We start from the raw sequence: 20,123 nt of genomic DNA on the forward strand, positions 1-20,123 counted from the left end.
ATACAAGAGATATTTGAATAAACATAGAGTTCATTTCTAAAGAGATTTCCTGCTTGTATTATTATATCTCCAGCTAGTCATAATCCTCTATTTGCAACAATACAAGTGGATGAGAAGCAAATGGCTTTGATGTCACAATACAGGTTATTATTTCAATTGATGTACCATCATTGAGAACTGTTAAACAAAAAAATAAGAAAAAAATTAGTTTTTTTAAGGCATTCTTACCATTTGAAATTCAATTGATAGAGTGACAAAGATGGAAAAAAAGTTAAAAATGCAGAATTAGATTTTTCTGGTGAATTGCTTTGTGTTTACCTAGAAAGAGATATAAAATCTTGAAATATATAATTCTCTGCTCCTTCTTTCCTTGGGGAAAAACAAACAAACAAACAAAACAAAACAACAATTCCTCCTCACCTGCCATAGTTTGTTTTTTTTTTCTCTAAGGAATACACAGGACATTTCTTTCATAGAATCATAAAACCTCCTGAGTTGGAATGAACCCATAAGGATCATCGAGTCCAGCTCCTGGCCCTGCACAAGACCATCCCCAAGAATCACACCCTGTGTCTGAGAGCATTGTCCGAACACTTCTTGAGCTCCATCAGGCTTCGTGTTGTAACCATTTCCATGGGGAAACTGTTCCAGTTCCTGATCACCCTCTGATGAAAAATCATTTTCTAAAATCCAGACTAAACCTACCCTACACAGCTTCAAGACATTGCCATGGGTCCTGTCACTGGTCACCACAGAGAAGACATCAATGCCTTTGCCTCCCCTTCCCCTCATGAGGAAGTTGCAGCTTGCAATGAGGTCTCCCCTCAGCTCCTCCTCTCCAAGCTGAACAGACCAAGTGACCTGAGCTGCTCCTCATACAGCTTCTCCTCAAGGCCCTTCACTATCTTTGTTACCCTCCTTCAGACTCTCTAACAGCTTCATATCCTTCTTACATTGTGGTGTCCAAAACTGCCCCCAGCACTCAAGCTGAGGCTGCCCCAGCTCAGAGCAGAGCAGGACAATCCCCTCCCTTGCCCAGCTGGCCATGCTGTGCCTGATGCACCCCAGGACAGGGTTGACTCTCCTGGCTGCCAGGGCACAGCTGACTCATGTTCGGCTTGCCATTGATGAGCACCCACAGATTTCTTTCCGTGGGACAAATTTAGTGGAATTTGAAGATGAGACCACCTAATATCTTTTGTGCTTTTAGATGGATATGGGCTAAAACATTTATTTGTATCCACGAAAAATAAAAATAAACCAAACAAATTTTAAAACGTCTGAGAGCTGGTCTCAGTGGTCAGGGAAGCAGGTTTGTTTCTTTTTTTTTTTGAGAAGTAAGAGCTAACAGAGATCGAAAAAGAGTAATTTAGACACTGCAATGTTTGTAACTGCAAAACTTAAAAGTCAGCTGGCTGTAGGCATGCAACTCACCACCAGCAAATTATGCATGCAGGCATGCAGGTTTTCTAGAGACAGTTAAGTTGTCAGATTGGCATACACAACAGCTAGGGTGCTAAGTTATGGGTCAGATAGTAATATTGCTATTTCTTGCATAAAATAAGAGCAAATATCTCTTTGGAACCCTGACTCAGTCTGCAATGTTTTCCATGTTTCCAAGACAGCTTCTAACAGGATTTTATATTTCTTAGGACACACAAATGGATAAGGAGAGAGACAAAAGCTGAAGTTCTTTCTGCCATCTGAGTATTCCTGTGCCTACAAAAGCATCTGGGTACATGAGATATTCTCCTGGAAGGTGAAATGAGATAAGACGGGTTTAAAACCTTGCTCACTAAAATCTATTTACTACCGCTATGTAGTCAGCTTAGCATAAGCAGATCCAGTTGAAAGTTTTATTTTGATTTCTGCCTAGAAATCCTGCATACAGTGTTGTTTTCTAAAATGTGAACAAATGATGCATTAGAAATATAAATATTTACCATCTGCTAAGAAGCTTCTGCATTTTATCCTGTTGTTCCTTTCTCCATTAAAAGAAATTTGATTAATAAGGAAGTCAATGCTTAACATAGTCTTCACTTTAACTTTTTGAGTAATTTCTGCAATATAGTGTCATTCAGATTCGACCTTCTTCATAGTAGGCGAATAGAAAAGGAAAAACTAAGATGATAAGGCAAGATATGATTAAAAGTTTGGTCCAATGTACATGAAAAAACTCAGTGATTTTATGGGCTTTAGATCTGGCAACTTCATGTCTAAATATTTTGAGAAGCAAAAATCCCTTTGTTCAAAGGAACACTTCATCTATGAGCAAGAAATCAAAATGTATGTTGTCTGTGCTAAACCAGCACTCTAACCATAGAGGCATACATACTGTTTTCATAATAATTTTATTTGCTAAAATTCAAGGAACATTTCATCTTTACAAGATCTCATACTAAAAACTTTCTACTGCATCTCTAATTCAGAAAAGTGCTATGATTCTTAAGTCTTGCATCCTAACTCTGATGCAGTAGTTCTGTATTCCTTATCAGAAAAGTTCAACATATTTCCTTCTTAACTTTTTACTGGGATGATATCAGAGATAGTGGTGGGAGGACAATGTAGGTAAGAGAGAACTCAGACAAAAATCCATTTTGCTTTCTAAAAAGTATATGGCAGAAATCTGGGCGTGACTCAGGAAAGCATGCAAAACACGCCATGCATGAGTACATCTTACAGTCTGGGGTTTCTTAGTATCAGATACTTGTAAAGATATCACAGAAAACAGTGAATTAGAAAGGAACTGAATATACTTCTTTTTAAATATAGCTTTATGATTTTCCCACCTTCACAGAAAAGTTCAAAACCTGGTAGATTTGCTTATAGAGAAGGATACAGAAAAAATTCATATCTACAGCAGTGCTTAAAAGGAAAATATCAAACCCTCCCTCACTGCTTACACTGCAGTTTGATAATTTTCTTATGGACTAACACTTCTATTACTGGTGTGGTTGATGACCTTTGCACTGGTTTATACAGCACTTACAGACGTGGTTTATTGGTGGACAGGGCAACTGTGAGTTTAAGAACTGGACTCAGGAAACTTAGAGGTTTTTTACTACCTGAATGCTTTGAGGCCATAAATATTTTTGGTTTTCTCAACATTATGTTGTGTCAGATATTATGTTGCATGATTATATCTTTATCATCATGCTGCAGATAAACTCAGTGTGAGACTTTGTTTTTCTCTACATGTTCCTACCACAAAATGGGTTTTGATACTTTTACATAGTTTGATATCACCAAATAGGTTGAAATACAGCTGTTCCTTTTTCCTTGTTTTCATGCAAGATCTTGAAAAAATAGAAAATCTCTTATCTTTGTGGAAGGGAGAAGTGATGAGGTGAGAAGTAAGTTGTAATCCATAACTATTCTCTTAGTTACAGGATAATTGCTTCAACTCTACATGTTTTTGGTTTTTCAGCCTTGGAAATGGACAGAATTAGTCATGGCTACAGAAAGGTTAAGACTGTTTTTCTTCTGGAAGTACTTCAAATCTTTGTTACAGATTGGGTTTTTTTGATGTGTGTTAAAACCATGCTTTTCTTAACCTGGGTTATTGAAGGAGAAACTGTTGCTTTTCCAGTATATTAACGTTACACATGTAGGTTTTTACAACAGAAATCCAGCATTTTATTAGTAAAGTTCCACACCTATGCTGCATATTTAAAGTAGCATGTCAAACATTTTAAGAAGAAAGTAAAATAGACTCTTTCTTTATAAATATCGTAACTGAGATATGAAAAGAATGGTATGTGATGATTAAGAGCATAAACCAGGCTTCATATATAGATGTGCTTAAAATTCTCTCAGAATGCCTCTTAAATACCATACTCTGTTGTACTGTAAAACAAACAAGAAAAGGTACTATTTCTTTTATATGTAATTTTATTAAAGGATTTAGCACCTCCTTTTCATTACTCTCTGCCTATTTTGGTAGGGATAGATGCAGTTCATTCAGGATATCTGTGAATAAAAAAAACCCCAGTTCTTATAGCTTTTTTTGTTTCTGAACTAAAAAATATGTGTTAGGAAGAAAATTTTGTTAGAAAAGAAATCCAAATTGAATTAATTTCATTTTCTTCCTAACTGCATTTCTATTGCAGCTGAGGTACTTAATAGAAAACTATCCCGTTGACCTTCACATCCTTTCCAATTTTCAACCCAGCTGAGCTTTGGTATTCCTAACTCATTCTTTTTTCTCCCTCGTCAAGAATTCCTTTTAAAATTTGAGCCCAATTAGGAATTCCCTGTTTATACCAGCTGGCCTGCCTTAGTTTCTGCACTTTCTTCTTACGGTTTGAAGATGTCAACCACGAAGATTACCCAGCTCTCTCAGGCCCCCTGGCCTGTCAGGGCAGCCTCCTATGCTATCCTCTCAAGCAGATCATTCAACAAACCAGAATGCGCTGTTTCAAATTCCATGGTTATGACTCTAACACATCTTGGTCACTCCTGTCCACAATCTCTGTTAATCAAGGCTGCTGTAAAGGTATACTTATTCAGACAATTCTTTCTCTTTTTTGAGCATCAACAGGTCCAGCAGAAAATCCCCTCTACACAGCTCAGGAAGCATCTGCATCAATTACCACTAACACATACCAGAAATTTCCTAGATTGCTTGTAATCAATTATACTATGCATTCTGCAGCAGTCCAGCTGGCTGAAACCCCCCATGAATACCAAATCTTGTGAATGTGGGGTTTCTTTCTGTTGTCTACAGAAGGCTTCATCTACTTCCTTAGGCATAGCTGGTACTTGTCTTGGCACCCTGCCTGCCCTCTGACTCTTTCCTATAAACTCTTGAAAGTCTCATATCTTTCCCTAACAAAAACCCCTTGCATTCTAGCCACCTGTTTACATCACACACTGCCCCCTTACCCCCCTCAGTTATCTTTTCTAAAGCTCCCCTCTCCATCCATCACAACATTTTGTAATCCTAGTGATGTGATAGCTCAGCAACTGCCCATTGACTTTCAATTCCCCTTGTTTGTTTCTGATGCAGTGGGCTCTAGTATTGTAAATACATGTATTGCTCAGCCATATCTAGGTCTGCTTCATCAGCTTATGAAAACAAACACATTTTCTACTCATGGGCTATCTGGTCTTTAATGTCATCTTGACTCAAATTTTTTACAGAAAACTACTTTGTCTCAGTTCTTCACTTAGAGCATTTTCTTCTCCCACCATTGCATATAAAGTCATACAGAAAAGTAAATCATATCTCCATGGTCGCAACAACTTCATTTATTCATTTTTTGCTCATGAAAAATAAGTGTATTTATTCTAGATATTGTGGAAAACTTAAGCTCTAAGATTTTTTGGACCTGGTTCTATTACCATCTAGTTATACTTAAGGACATTGAGATATGTGTTTGGTTTTATTTACACATCAATTTACAGTGTTTGGCATTTCCATTTTAATGTACATCTGGCTTTATACAGTAATTTACTTATTCCAGAAAAAGATATATACTACCACAAAATCAAAAAGTAACAAAAAAAAATTCAGATTCAAAAATATTGAGGCAATTTTGACACTGAAATAGATACACAATTATGTGTCTTTGAGAAACATTCTAAAATAAAGAATATTGAGAAACATTCTAAAATAAGAATTGAGAATATCCACAAATGAAAAAGAACATTTACAACTGTTTATTAAAAGTCATATTAAACAGCTATTCTCCTTGTAGCTAAATCAAAACATACTATAATTGAAGAACTGAATTACAAATGTTTCTGTTGCTAAACAGAGACAATTTGAATCAGTACAATTGAGTTACCAGCTTGCTCTAAAACCCATCAGCCAGTAGAAAATTTCCTAGTGTCTCCTGTAGTCTTCAAGGATGACATCAAAGAGCAAAGTTGGTCATGAAAAATTCTTCAAAAATGTGTTTAACTAAACACACCTTTGACCGAAATTTAGCTTGAACTTAGTTGTATCAAGTTAGATTTTATCAATAAGATTTAAACTGGTGACAATATAAGAATTAGTGTGGCTTTTATAAAATTAATCCTTTTTATAAGAGAAAACACAGTACTTACCTTTTCTAATAGAAAGAATGGGCCTCATAAAATACACGGACAATTAAGGACAGAAATAATCTCCATCAGTATTTCTCTTTTAGTGCTGTACCTCATGGCTTTTCAGTAGATTTAACATCTTTGTTTAGAGTTCTTTGAATGCCCAGAAAATGTCTATTCAAATTGAAGATGCTGTCCATTATTGTCCATGATAAATGTATTTAAAGTGCTAGTAGTAGCTTTGGGAAATGCTTTTGTATCCTGCTGCCAACTGTTTCTATTTTCTGTTGACAGTGGTGTGTGCTGTAGTTAGACATGAGGAAAGTTTCTAGGTTTTGTCTAAGAACAGGACTGACATCTTCTACCTCCTCTGTCTATTTCGACTCTTTCTTCTGTAAAGGTCTCTATTGTTTTTAGTGGGAATGAAAACTCTATCACAGACACAGAGAGAAAGCTTTGAATGTCATTCATTCCTTTGCTGCGGCTCTGTTAGGTAGGAAAAAAAAATCTTTATAAGTAAAGGAGTTCTAGAGGACCAGATGGCTTCTTAGACAAACCTTGACAGGATGGAAGAATGTGCTAGTTCTTTCTTGAATGAAAGCTCAAGAAAGTTTAAATTAAAAAAAAACCCCAAACCTCATATGACAGCATAGGCTGAAAACCAACAGGCTTGGATGGAACTTTGCATTAAAAAAAGGCCAAATGATCCTGGCAGACAAAAAAATTGGACATGATTCAAAAGTAGACTCTTGCAGCAATGAAGGCCAACCAAAGAGAAGGACGTATTAGTGGCAGCATAACCACAATTAGTTGAAGAATTGATTGCTACCCTTTGTTTGTGAATTATAACCCTGCATCTAGACTACTGTATCCAGCTTAGGTTTCACAGCTTAATAAAGACAATGAGATATTTGACCAAAATTAGTAAAGAGTCAACAGGATAATTAGGAGGCTAGAGAACATGACATTCAAGAAGAAACTACAGGAGCAGAAATTCTTCAGCCTGAGGAAAAGGCTAAAGACCAGCCTAATTACAGTCTTTATCTACCAAATGGGAGCCTATATGCCAAACAGACCCAGAGTGTTCTAACAGGTGCAAAGTGAAAAGATAAGAGGAATCCAGCTGCAATACCCAGTATTCCATTTATATATTTACCATTTAATTATTTTCTTCTGTGATAGCCAAGTGCCTCAGTTGTTATCCTTGGAGATATTTGAAATCCTACTGGACCAAATCCAGAGGTATCCATTAGGTATTGAAATTTCAGGTTAGATCAGACTTCAGTTTTGGTCATTTGCTCTGTAATATGTTATTCTGTTATCATTAGTTAAAAGAAAAAATCTTCAGTATAATTATATTATTTTTACAGAAGTAATGAAAAAATGCTTTCTCTTAGATATTTAAAATATCTAGTTAGCGGACTTACTATTCAAATGCTATGATTTTCTTTGTGTGTAAATATGCAGAACCCCATACAACAGAAATGTACCTATTAAAACATCCAGATTGGTACTTTTTAAAACATACTTTCATTTCCACAAATAATTTTAACACGTACTTAACATGTGTTCACAATTTCTTCAGTTATGTCTTTTGAACACTAACTCAAACAATCTAATTGCAACTGTTTAATGGTCAAACCATACGAATTTCTAAAGTCAGGATATTTTTTTACTCTTCAGGTTTCAGATAGAAAGTTTGGGCTTTTTTAATTTATTTCAACAGGGACTTCATTGTGGCTACAGAAGCCTCGTAAGGTGTTATCATCAAATTAATGAAAATCATTAGAGATTGATCTTTCAACATCAAAACATTGCACACACAAATTTCAGTGGTCAAAACACATTATTTTTTATAGTCTGTAGTAGTTTGACACTGGCCAAATGTCAGGCACCCATGAAAGCCACTCACTCACCCTCCCCTGCAACAGCTGGGCAGAGGAGAGAAAAATTTAACGATGGGTTCATTAGTTGAGATAAGGACCAGGAGAAAACACTCTAAGGGCAAAATAGGCTCAAAGTAAAGGTACAAAGTGAATTTATTGCTAAGAAAATCAGAGGAGGTTAATGAGAAATAAAGTGAGACCTTAAAAACTCCTTTTTCTCCCCTCCCTCCTTACTGACAGCACAGGGAGACAGGGCATGGGGGTTTTATGTACATTACCCAAGGATTTGTTGTTTCCCTCACATGTTCTCACTTCCTCCTCCTCCTCTCCTGCTGGAATTCAAATTGCATCACCATTTTGTTTTGATTTTCTTCTTAAATATGTTATCACAGAGGTGTTACCACCACCTCTAATTGACCCTGAGTCAGCCAGCAGTGTATTCATCTTCAGAGCCATCAGAGATTAGGTCTGCCAGACATGGTGGAAGCTTCCAGCAGCTTCTCACAGAAGCCACCCCTATGCCCCCCTACCACCACAAACCAGGCCATGCAAAATCAGCACACAGTCAATGTGCTAGACATTTACATTTTCTTTAATAAGATTCATAAGGCTGTAAATAGCAGCTAGCTAAAGTTATATTGCTTGTAAAATCAAATCAGGCTAAAACTACGCACATGTGAAAGATATACAGCCTTTTTCCACTCACTTTCAGTACCTCAGATACCATATTGCTCTCAACAGTATAAACTATATCTATATAAATATGAACATTATCATTAGCTTTGGATGATATCTACTTTAAATGCATAGAACAGTTAAAATGATCCAAAAACACTGGGTCAAGTGTATCAACTTTGACAGATCTGGAAATGTTTATGTAAGAAAGAAATGTGTGCATGCAAATAAGCTTCATCTGTGTTTTCTCCAAATTTATACTTAAACATCTTCATGAGCAAACTTGAAACGTTCAATGTTTTCACTAATTTTACATCTGATACCAGACCAACAGCTGGGCAAATGGATCAAATTTTATAAGGAGTTCCACGGTAATATTCATCACCTAGCATGTTCTTAGCCATTAATGTTTTATTCCACTTATCAAACACTTGTCACCTGTGTAGTAATGGAACAGCCATTCTCAGGACGAAGGCAGCTGCAATACTTCGATAGATTCCCTTTGTAGTTTCTTGGCATTACTAGTATATATGTCCAAAGAATTTGCTTTTGTCTCTTGAATTAACCAGTCAAGCAAACCCTAAATTCTTCAGTGCGGTATGCATGCATGCAAACAAACACACACAAAAATATATCTGTTAAATATATACATGATGGTGAATGTGTATCTTCTAAATGGATTAAAAGAAAAGGTGAGACAGGGTAAAAAGAAGAGGAAGTGTAAATAAGGAACACTTGTGAATATATTCACACTGAAATTAAAAAGTTACTAGGAAATTTGACATTTAGGTAGAAAGGTGTCAGTAAAGAGAAGAAATCAAATATTTAAAAGCAATGCACTTTTATTTTGGTTTAATGGGGTCAGTGAATTAGATTGAAAGAAAGTGAATTTCTTTCTGGATCTTTATCACAGCAATATCAGAAATGTGGAGTTTTGTAACTTTTAAATTTCAAAAGCTCATCTTGTACTCTGTCTGACTGCACTAACTGGTTACATGGGGTCATGTGTCCTTTGCTTTGCCCAAAAATTCACCATAGCATAGAGGAACTAAGAAGATCCACAGGAAGACTAGACATGGTGACACCCTGATGAAGAATCTCTGAATATATTTGCCTTAAACTCATAATAATATTGAAAATTTTTCAGAGTAACAAAAAATTGTGTTTTGGTCCATTTCTATGAGCAAATGGACTGTTAATGCCTGCTCTTAAGAGTAGAAAGCCATGAAGCACTCAGACTTTAAATACTTCAGTAGTTCAAATGATTGCCTTGATATAGGTATCAGAACAAACAACTGGTAAATCATGTTAAGTACAGCCACAAGTATATTTTTTCTCTTTATACCTTTATTAATTTTTTTGTTGACTGCACTTTTCCAGCAGTAGGTTCATGTTCACAAAAAATATGGAATTTGCATCTCATTTAATGTCAGTAGTTTAGCTCCCACATTCTACTAAGCCACTAGTTAATATGTATTACTTTTCTCCTGTTACTGCTGATATTTATATCAAAAATAAAAATAAATTCTAAAATCCCCTAAATATTCATTGTCTACCATAAATCATTTGTTTAACTGTGTTTCCTAAATTCTTAAACTTTTAATTGCTAGAGACTATGAAATTAAATGTGGCAGAACAATGTTTGCAGCTGTACTTAAGTACTTGTACATTTAAATCTCAGTGTCTTTGAAAAGAATTAAGGCAAAGGACAAATTTCTTAACCAGGGAAGGATTGGTTTTATTCTGCAATGTATGACATCCTCTACTTATTAAAGTTAATTTAACTTATATAAGCGTGGTCTGTTTTCTACTTTTGATCTGAATTAGATAGAAATTTCTTTGTTTCATAGTGCGAGAGGTCAATTGTTGAAATGGGCTGATTTGAAAGGTAATAGAATTGTTATCCTTTGAGATATTCAAGGCTCTTGGTTATGGCCCTGAGAACTTCATCAAACTTTGAAGCTGGTTGCAACTTTGATTTTGGCTCCATTTAAAGCACATATGAACTGGACAACCTCTAGAGGACGTTTCCAATCAAAATTATTCTAAGATTCTATTAATTTGATGGACTGAATTATCTCCAAGTAGGACATCACCCTTCTTGTAATCAAGAATGTCAGATAATGACATTTTATCAGTTTCCTTTTCTTATTTCCCTATCTTGCCAGAATCTGTTTTAAAAAAAAAGCTCCATTGGAAAACACATTTGCACAAATCCAAAAACTGATCTTGAAAAATAGGAAAATAGGATCAGTAAGGGTAGAATTCCAAAAAGCAAAGCAAGAAATTACATCTAGTCCAATTTGCAGTAGACTAAGGTTTTGGAAATTAAGTAGATTCTTCATTTTACCAGAATATTGCAAGATGAGTAGAAAACAAATTTCTACTAAAAATTACTACAAAAGAATACACCAGTTGTGTGTAAGTCACACAGTAGAATATTTTGGCAATGCAGGTAGATCTGACAATTTTATTTACTGTACCCTAGAGGCTTTACTAAAATTAATACTTTAATCATTCTATGGGAGAAAAAAAATTGTTGTAAACTTAAAAGTTACAAATTTCTAATATATGAAATGTTATGACAACAATCGAGGGAATAATGAAACACATTTGAACTTCTGTTAATATAAAACAGTTCTAAAATTGGGAAGATCAAATTATTATTAGACAATCTATTCATATAAAATAACTAAGGGAAAAGATTGAATAGTTCTTGTAGAAATCAAGGTTGAAAAAACTATAACTCTGAAACATGAGCATGGAAAAAAATTTTTAGATCTGTCAAGATTCAGGAAAATAATAATTCTCTTAAGTGGAATGTCAGAAATTAAATTTGCACAAAGATCTTCTTTCTACCTGAAGATTAATTTCAGATCTTAAAAAATTAGTGAGCTTTAACTATCTTCCTATGGTAGAAATTATTGATGAACAACTAAAAAATCATGGTTACATTGTTTTGGTATCAAAAATACATTTGAGCTGTTCATTGTAATTTTGAATCCCAAAAACTGAATAATAAAATAAAATAAAATAAAATAAAATAAATAAATAAAAACTTTAAAGATATATGTGTTAAATTTTGTTCTTGCAATTTCACCTATGTGCTATAGACTAAGAAACAAGAGTGCATTTCAGTGATACCATATAGTTGCATGGAAGCAAAAAAGGAAATGTTGCATTGCACGCTAAAATTTCTTTCTCCTCCTTCTCTTTCCTCATTATGTGAGATCTCTTTAATACATTTATACTGCTGAATTTGTGTGGAAATATTGCCTCAAACAAACACAGTGAGGTGTTGCTTCCAATCATACGTCTGACCTTTGAATGTTTAGGTTAACCACTGCTTTTCTCCTTTATCATTTGCAATAATTTTACTCTAGTCTAGGGTTTGGCTTTTTAGGAGTTTGTAAATGTGGAATGCACAAATTACAAACAGACTGCTTTTTCCTGTTATTTGTATCTCATTCAATACTTCTTGCACTGAGAGCTTCATTTATAAACCTGCCAGAAACTGATGGGAATCATCAAATACATGATTCTACTTTGCTAAATCCTAACAAAGATTATGTGGTTTGACACTAATCTTTGACTTTGTACTTCTACTTTTATCTAAATCCATCTTGATTTCTAATTAGTGTCTGAGAATGTAGAACTTGTGCTTGGGCTTAAGGACATATCTGAACATGTGTACAGTTTGTTTCTGTTCTCGGTTTTTCACAAAAGGAATAAATGGCTAAATATAATTATGATTTGTTGTAGTATGTATGACTATCAGGAGCTAACAAGTCCTCTTGTACTTCATTTAATTGAATTATAAAACAACTACTTGTGAGAGAAAATACAAAACTGAAACCAAAGGCCATTTTTCTTTTTGTGATAATTTCCTTGAGAACAAGTATACAGACGTCAAGTAAAAGGAACTTTCTTTCAGATAATGGGACATTACTGTGGAGAAAATATTCTGAAGAGAAGAGCCCTTACTCTAAATATGGCCATTTGTGCACAGGCTTTATATTTTAAAAATACTACTACTACTACTGCTACTATTACTAATTATTATTATTTTTACTATTTTATTGTATTTTATTATATTTTATTTTTATTAGCTCAATTTGCCATCAAGTCCAAATTAAATGTTGCAACAAATGACTGGTGAATAGGTGAAGAAATAACAGTTGCTTCTCTCTGCAATGAAGCAATATGTTTAATAAAGAAATTATTTTCTTATTTGGGTTTAATGAGAAAAAACTCTTTGCACATATTGCACTTTAATTATTTTGAATTGATGTTAATTAAAACAGCAGTTAGGCTGCTTCCTGAGAGCAGTTAAGCTCCGAGGAAGTGACCATGTGTCCACATTGGGGAGGAGGTACATTCTCAGGCAGGATTTGCATCTCTGATTCCCAGACAAACTAGACTGTAAGACCTGATGGATTTCACGACAACCCATCTTTCTGTCATACACTGAGATTTGCAAGTCTCATCCATGAACAGGAGGTGCTTCAGATCTCACTTGATACAGTTTCAGACTCCAGTCCATGCTGAGCATTCCAAACTGGGAAGTTTTTTTCTACCCTGCAAAGTAAAGAAAATCATGGAAATGCAGGAGAGATATCTTTCTGATACAGGAGTGCACTCCATATTTAAAAAAATTAACTTTGAATTACAGATGATAACAGAACCTTATTCTATTTTAAAATAGAATAAAAGTTAGTTATAAGCATTTATAATTCAGAGATGATAATTCTTATTAAGAAGTAACTGAATATATGCATTTCAAATAGTTCTGGCTCCTGGAGATGATGGTTAGTACTGACATTCTTCTATTTCCTAAATCTTGGGATAAAAAAAAACCTATGTTCTCTTTTCCACTGTTATTAAGAACAAGATCCAGAAGATTTTTTTTTAAACTCTGCTTGTCACAAAACTGCTTTCCCTGTAAATGCTGGCACTGCAATAGAGTTGTTTTGATCATATTTGTAGGACTACAAGCCCTTATCTTCTTACAGAAAAAGAAATGTAAACAGCAACCTAAGTTTCTGTATGGTTTACATGCAGAATTGCTTTCTTCTGTCAGCTGCCTATGAATCTGAGACAGTGTGCTACATACTGAAGTTGCCCTTCAAGAATGAATGCATTTCCCACTCTGCTAGTTTCTCTTGTCAGTGGGAAATTAATTTCACTGTTCTTATTTGAAAGTTATCAAATGAGTTATTCCAGGTGTCAGGACATTATAAAAGCACTTCTGTTGTACATTAAAAAGCTGATAAAATATAGTACTTGGAGTGTATTGTGTTCAAGTTGTCAAGAACTCCTACTCAGGAGTCTGAAGCAAAGTATATGAAGCCTTTTAAGAAAAATAACTGGTTTTGCCATCATTGGATGCAACTCATCAGTTGTACATCAGTGTACAGCTGCACCAATTAACTTCAGAGCAGCACCTATGTGCAGTGGTGACATGGCTGCAAGATCTCTGTTATTTCATTCTCTTATAAAACAAAGCACATAAAGGTACTTGGACAGACTGAAAGAGTAGTCCAATTTGGATTCCCAATGGGAATCCAAATTTAGTAAGTCCAAGTGCAAAATACTGCAGCAATGTGTAACTATATGGGCTGGGAGATGAACAAATTGAGAGCAACCCTGCCAAGAAGGACTTTGGATATGGGCAGGACATGACCCAGAAATGTGTGCTCAGCCTAGAAAGCCAAATGTGTCCTGGCCTGCAGCAAAAACAGCATGGGCAGCAGGGAGAGGGAAAGGATTCTGCTCCTCTACTCCACTTTGGTGAGAGCCCACTTGAAGTGCTGCATCCAGTTCTGGCGTCCTCAGCACAAGAATGATGTTGACCTGTTGGAGCAAATCAAGAGAGCCACAAAGATGATTAGAGGGATGGAGCACCCCTTTTATTAGAAAAGGCTGAGAGTTTGGCGAGGGGGGAGGGTGTTCATCCAGGACAAAAGAAGCTCCAGGGTGTCCTTTTTGTGGCTTTCCAGTCCCCAGAAGGAAGCTGGAGAGTGACTTTTTACAAGGACATGTAGTGAATGGTTTTAGACTGAAAGAGGGTAGATTTAGATTAGATTTTAGAAAGAAATTCTTTACTTTCTTAGAAGAATTAAAGTTGGGTGGTGAGGCACTGGAACAATTTGCCCAGCCTGGAAGAGTTGGAAAAAAACAAAAAACCTCTGGAAAAGTTCAAGGCCATGTAGGATGGGGTCCAGAGCAATCTGGTCTAGTTGAAGTTGTCTCTGCGAATGGTGGAGGGCTGTAACCAGATATCTTTAAAGTTCCTTCTAATGTAACCATTCTGTGTTTCAATAATCTTAAAGTTAGTTATAAAGCCATGACATAAAAAAGTAACCAAAATCTTAAAAATCTGGAGATTTTTTTCATAGATGAAGACCTATCCCTCAGAAAAAGAATATTATAGGTAATTTTACCAGCTGTAAATTCTCCTTTCCAAGTTCCCACTACACAAGCATTTCCTTTAACAACAGGGCAATGGTTAAAGAATGAAAGGTGTAGCAAATGAGAGATGGACAGAGAGAGTGAGAAAGCAAATGGAACTAGACAGAATGTACACAAGAGTGCTAGAAATCCTAAAGAAAAAGCAGTCTGGAAGAAAAATATTCTGACCCTCTTTCTGAGATAAACTGAGCATTTTTCTCATATGTTCCTCAGAATATATAAACATTTGTTTGCCAGTTTGTGTATGAGCAGCAGTAATACACACTTTACTATGTATGAAGTTCTTATTGATGGAGACAAAAAAATCCTAGGAATATCTGTCACACTTTTCTTAATATTCAAGCATAGTTATCTGTCTCTTTCAGAGAGACAGGCTTTTTATACAACACCACTGTTGGAAATGGTAGAATCAAAAGTTTTTAAAAAATGCAAACATGGGATAACCAAAGTCTAAAATCACTCTGTTCATGGGGGTTTTATTGTTTATATGAAAGCATGAAGACTTAATGGGTGTGTGCCATATGATAATAAAAGCATTGACTTATTGTATCAATAAGAAAAATACTAATAGAGAGAAATTCCTTTCACAACAGATTTTTTAAGAATTTTTTTAGTTAATGGACATCCATGAAATGAAGTGTGTAAAAACATGAAAGCTGCAAAATCCATTACTTATCCCTTTGTCTTGAGATATTTTTTTCAATGTCTAGCCGTCCCTATATTAATTAAAAAAAAAAATGGTTCGAGATGGATATAAACTTATGATTGGTTGATGTAAGGAGAAAAACACAAACACCCCAACCCACAAAGATAATCTTTAATCTTAGCCATTAGTTTCTTTAACCTTGTACAAAACCAAAGCTAGGTGTTTTTAATGTTGTTAACTCTGGACAGTTACAGTACTGTATGTCCCTCTTGGATTTTTTCTTCTAATCGTCCTGTACAGAATGATAGTGTTAGATTTAAAATAGGTCAATTTTCCTTTACTGAGTCTATTGTTGACCATTCTATATCTCACAATGCTACATTTCAACAGAATGTTGTTGGCATAATGATGCAGAACATTTTTATGTTTACTTTTATTAATTCATATAATACTTGAAGAATTCCTTACTAAAGGATGGGCATAGAAATAAACACTCATAATTACAAAGATGGGAACACCTTAGGAGATGTGATTGTGCTATGACCATTTTTTGTGGTTTTTTTGTGCAGCTCAATTCCCCCATATTGCTAAATATAAATTAGTTTTATATCAGGATATCAGAGTGGAGTTCTCTTCTACATGACAGAAGTGAATAATATGGCATATCTGAAAAAGAAAATTCAGTTTGATTCATTATTTTCCACATCTTAGAGTTGCTTTATTTGTAATGCTTCAAGCAGGTTTAGAGTAAATCAATGTTCCACTTGTGAAAATAGACATCATTGTAGATCCGAAGTTCTCATAAGAAGATGAAGATAATTTAAAGAAGAAAAATATGTTTGTGGGTTTGCAGCAAAAAAACTTGAACCAATTAGATTATTCATATTATCCAGTAGCAGCAGAACTCTTTTTCCTCTCAGAATATTTGTGGCATGCTGCTTTAATAGATACAATCCTGCACCATCTTAAAGGAGACTACAAAGAATATTTGAAAATGGTAAGTAGAAAGCAGATCTAATGCCAGTCTCATTATTTCATGTCTAACTGTGTTTTTATTCACAGTGGTCAGGTGCCATAATACTTTGTCATGACTTTATAAAAATGGACTAGTAAATTATTCTCACTGCGCTAACAGATTTTTCCAAAAAGACATTTTGAGGACATGCTGACATTATTAAAACCAAAAAGGATCCAGGTTTATTCTGTGTTGAAAAAATATTCCCCTTGGTTAAAAACTGTTCAGCTTTAAAGATATTTCTATTCTTTAAAATGGAGGATGGTTAGAATACATACAAGCTTTTTGACTTCAGAGAAAAGATAGCATATATTGCCTTGGCCCACCAGGACAATGTATACTCTCAGAAAAGATGTAGTTTATTTTGAGAATTCCACTGTCATTAAAGATCTGTGACTTTTTATTCTCTCTGGTGCAATAGATAATTTAGCAAACTAACTTTGTTACCTTTGAAAGTAAAACAGTTCAGTACATATGCAAACAAAGTTTAAACTTTATTACAATGTGATGCCTATTGTTTTCTGCATGAAATCTTGCCCATTAAATTTTTATAATAAAGCAACAGATGTGTATGTTGAATTTTTTTTCTCTTTCTTTCTCTATGTTTTAAATAAAAGCAAGTACCAAACGTGGCTTACATAAAGATCTGACAATAAATATTTAAGGTCTTCACTGTAATATTAGAAATCTAACACTGTTATTAAAATTGACATATCAGTTGTGAAAAGAGTCAAAATAATCTGATTATCCTTTCCCCCAGCTTTCAAGCTTATCAGAGTAAGTATTAGTATTTATAATAACATTTCAAATATGTGTGTGTTTGTGTGTGTATATATCTATATACACACAATCAAGATCAAGTGAATAAACAAGTGAAAAGACTGCTGCTGTTGTCTGAAAATCCTTTCAAATTAAAACTGGAAGTAGATACCTGTATTTCCATCCTGTGTCTATCATTCCTCCACCATCTCAACTATAGAATGGTTTGTTCAACTCTTTTAAATTTACTTCAATATTTGTTTTAAATGCCATGAATCCTCTCCCATCTCTTTTAAAAATAAAAGCAGAGATGAGAGTCATGCTGGAAGAAACTGATAAGGTCATACCTATTTTCTTTGCTTTTCAGTGACTTATACTGTAGTACTTTGTAGCTAAGGCAAGCTTGAGTGTAGCCTAATGAGGCTCATTATTAATAGTACTGTCTGATTCTGATACAAACTGAAGTTTTCCCCATCTTTGGATTATTATTTATAAAGGTTGAGCATGTAATCATTTATAGCAAGAGAGAACAGACAGGGAAAATATAAGCTGCAAAAAAAAGAAGTGTGATATCAGAATAACCTTAAGGCAACATTAAGGCAATGCTCTTTTGTATCAGGAACAGAAAGGGATCTGCTGTCATAGATGATACTCTTTTTCCATCATCAATACTAATAATTTTCCTCCTTCATAAAAATAAAGTGCCATTTCAGATCATTATGTAAACTATAAGGATTATGTACACTACTCAAGGATTGCAATTGGGGTTTTTAACTAGTTTATGAAGTTTTTTAATAGGCATTAGATTTTTTACTTCTTTTTGAGCATAGATAATAAGTATTCTGACTTCAGCAATAAGTATTAGCTGGTCTTCTTCCAAATAATATTCAACTATATGTTTCCATAGTTTTCTTATATTGACATACAGCTTCCTTCATAACAGTGCTCATGTGTACTGAATGCTCTCTAATGAGAGGCAAGAGGTGGTCAAGCACTTATGTGTAGAACAGCTGGATAGTTTCTGATCACTCAAGTAAAATTCAAAAATAGCAGAGAAGAAACAGGATTTGCTGAAGAAATTTTACTTTTGGGCTGTATTTCAAACTGATTATCTAGTGATCCCTCAGAGAGTGATATTTTTCCTTAACATCATTTAATAGTGTTCTCTAGCACCAGCTGTTAGAAATGTATTTTTTGCATCCCTTCAGAAATGTAGCAGTCATGGCAAATGTTTCAACAAAGATTTTATCTCTGATCGACAAAAATAACTCAATGCCACACATAAATAATCTTTAAAATAAACTTTTAATAAGAAAATTTACTGAATGTCATGGAAAAGAACAAACGGAACAGATGAAGATCTATTGCAATGACTGGCATGCACATGATTAGAAAGATGACAGAGAAAATACAAAGAATTAAGGAATCCAAACAACTTAGAAGGAGAGAAGATGAATGAATGAACAAAGATCAATAATGTCAAAAGCATGCAAAATGTCAGGCACCAGCAAATAACTGATTGATCCAGAGCCTGAACTAATTAAAGTGCCATTGGTCACCTGTAGCTCTCCAGTTCAAATACTTTGCAGATTTCTAAAACAAACCTTGATCTTTGAAAGCAATAAATAGATGGCAGTGATTCACTCAGATTAGTACTCATCTGTCTGAAAGGCTTTCTTTTCCCTGTGAAGGTGGGCTTAAAGCAAGGTTTCAGCTTTGTTGTTTAGCACCATTCATTGGTTTCAATACTTTTCACACCAGTGAAGATTTATTGACATAAAAATATCAAAATAAATTATCCTAACACTTAGGGATTTATACTTCTTGTCATTTATATCTTTAGGTAGCTATTGTATATAATAGCATATTATATTTCTCAAACTGTATTTAAATGAATTACTTCTTATTGTACTGTTTTCTTCAGAGTTATCTTTCATTTCTTTTCATAGCTATGTTACTTTTTTAATCATCAGGTTCCTTTCCTGTTGGCAAAGGTTTTCTTGTTTTCTTTTCTTCTTGACTTCAAATTAATACAATATTTATTAAATTCGTGTTTTACTACATTTTTACTTACATGACTTACAGGTCCTTCCTTCCTTCCTTCCGCCACTTCCTTCCTTCCTTCCTTCCTTCCTTCCTTCCTTCCTTCCTTCCTTCCTTCCTTCCTTCCGCCACTTCCTTCCTTCCTTCCGCCACTTCCTTCCGCCACTTCCTTCCGCCACTTCCTTCCGCCACTTCCTTCCGCCACTTCCTTCCGCCACTTCCTTCCGCCACTTCCGCCACTTCCTTCCTTCCTTCCGCCACTTCCTTCCTTCCGCCACTTCCTTCCTTCCGCCACTTCCTTCCGCCACTTCCGCCACTTCCGCCACTTCCGCCACTTCCACCCTTCCTTCTGCCACTTCCTTCCGCCACTGCCTTCCTTCCGCCACTTCCGTCCTTCCTTCTGCCACTTCCTTCCTTCTGCCACTTCCTTCCACCACTTCCTTCCTTCCTTCTGCCACTTCCTTCTGCCACTTCCTTCCACCACTTCCTTCCTTCCTTCTGCCACTTCCTTCCGCCCTGCCCTCCCCAGCATGGGTCCACTCTCACAAGCAGAGTATTCCCAAGACTGCTACAGTGTGAGTCCCTCCCATGGGCAGAC

The sequence above is a fragment of the Molothrus ater genome, chromosome 2 (assembly GCF_012460135.2).
Source record: "Molothrus ater isolate BHLD 08-10-18 breed brown headed cowbird chromosome 2, BPBGC_Mater_1.1, whole genome shotgun sequence".
Taxonomy (NCBI): Eukaryota; Metazoa; Chordata; class Aves; order Passeriformes; family Icteridae; genus Molothrus; species Molothrus ater.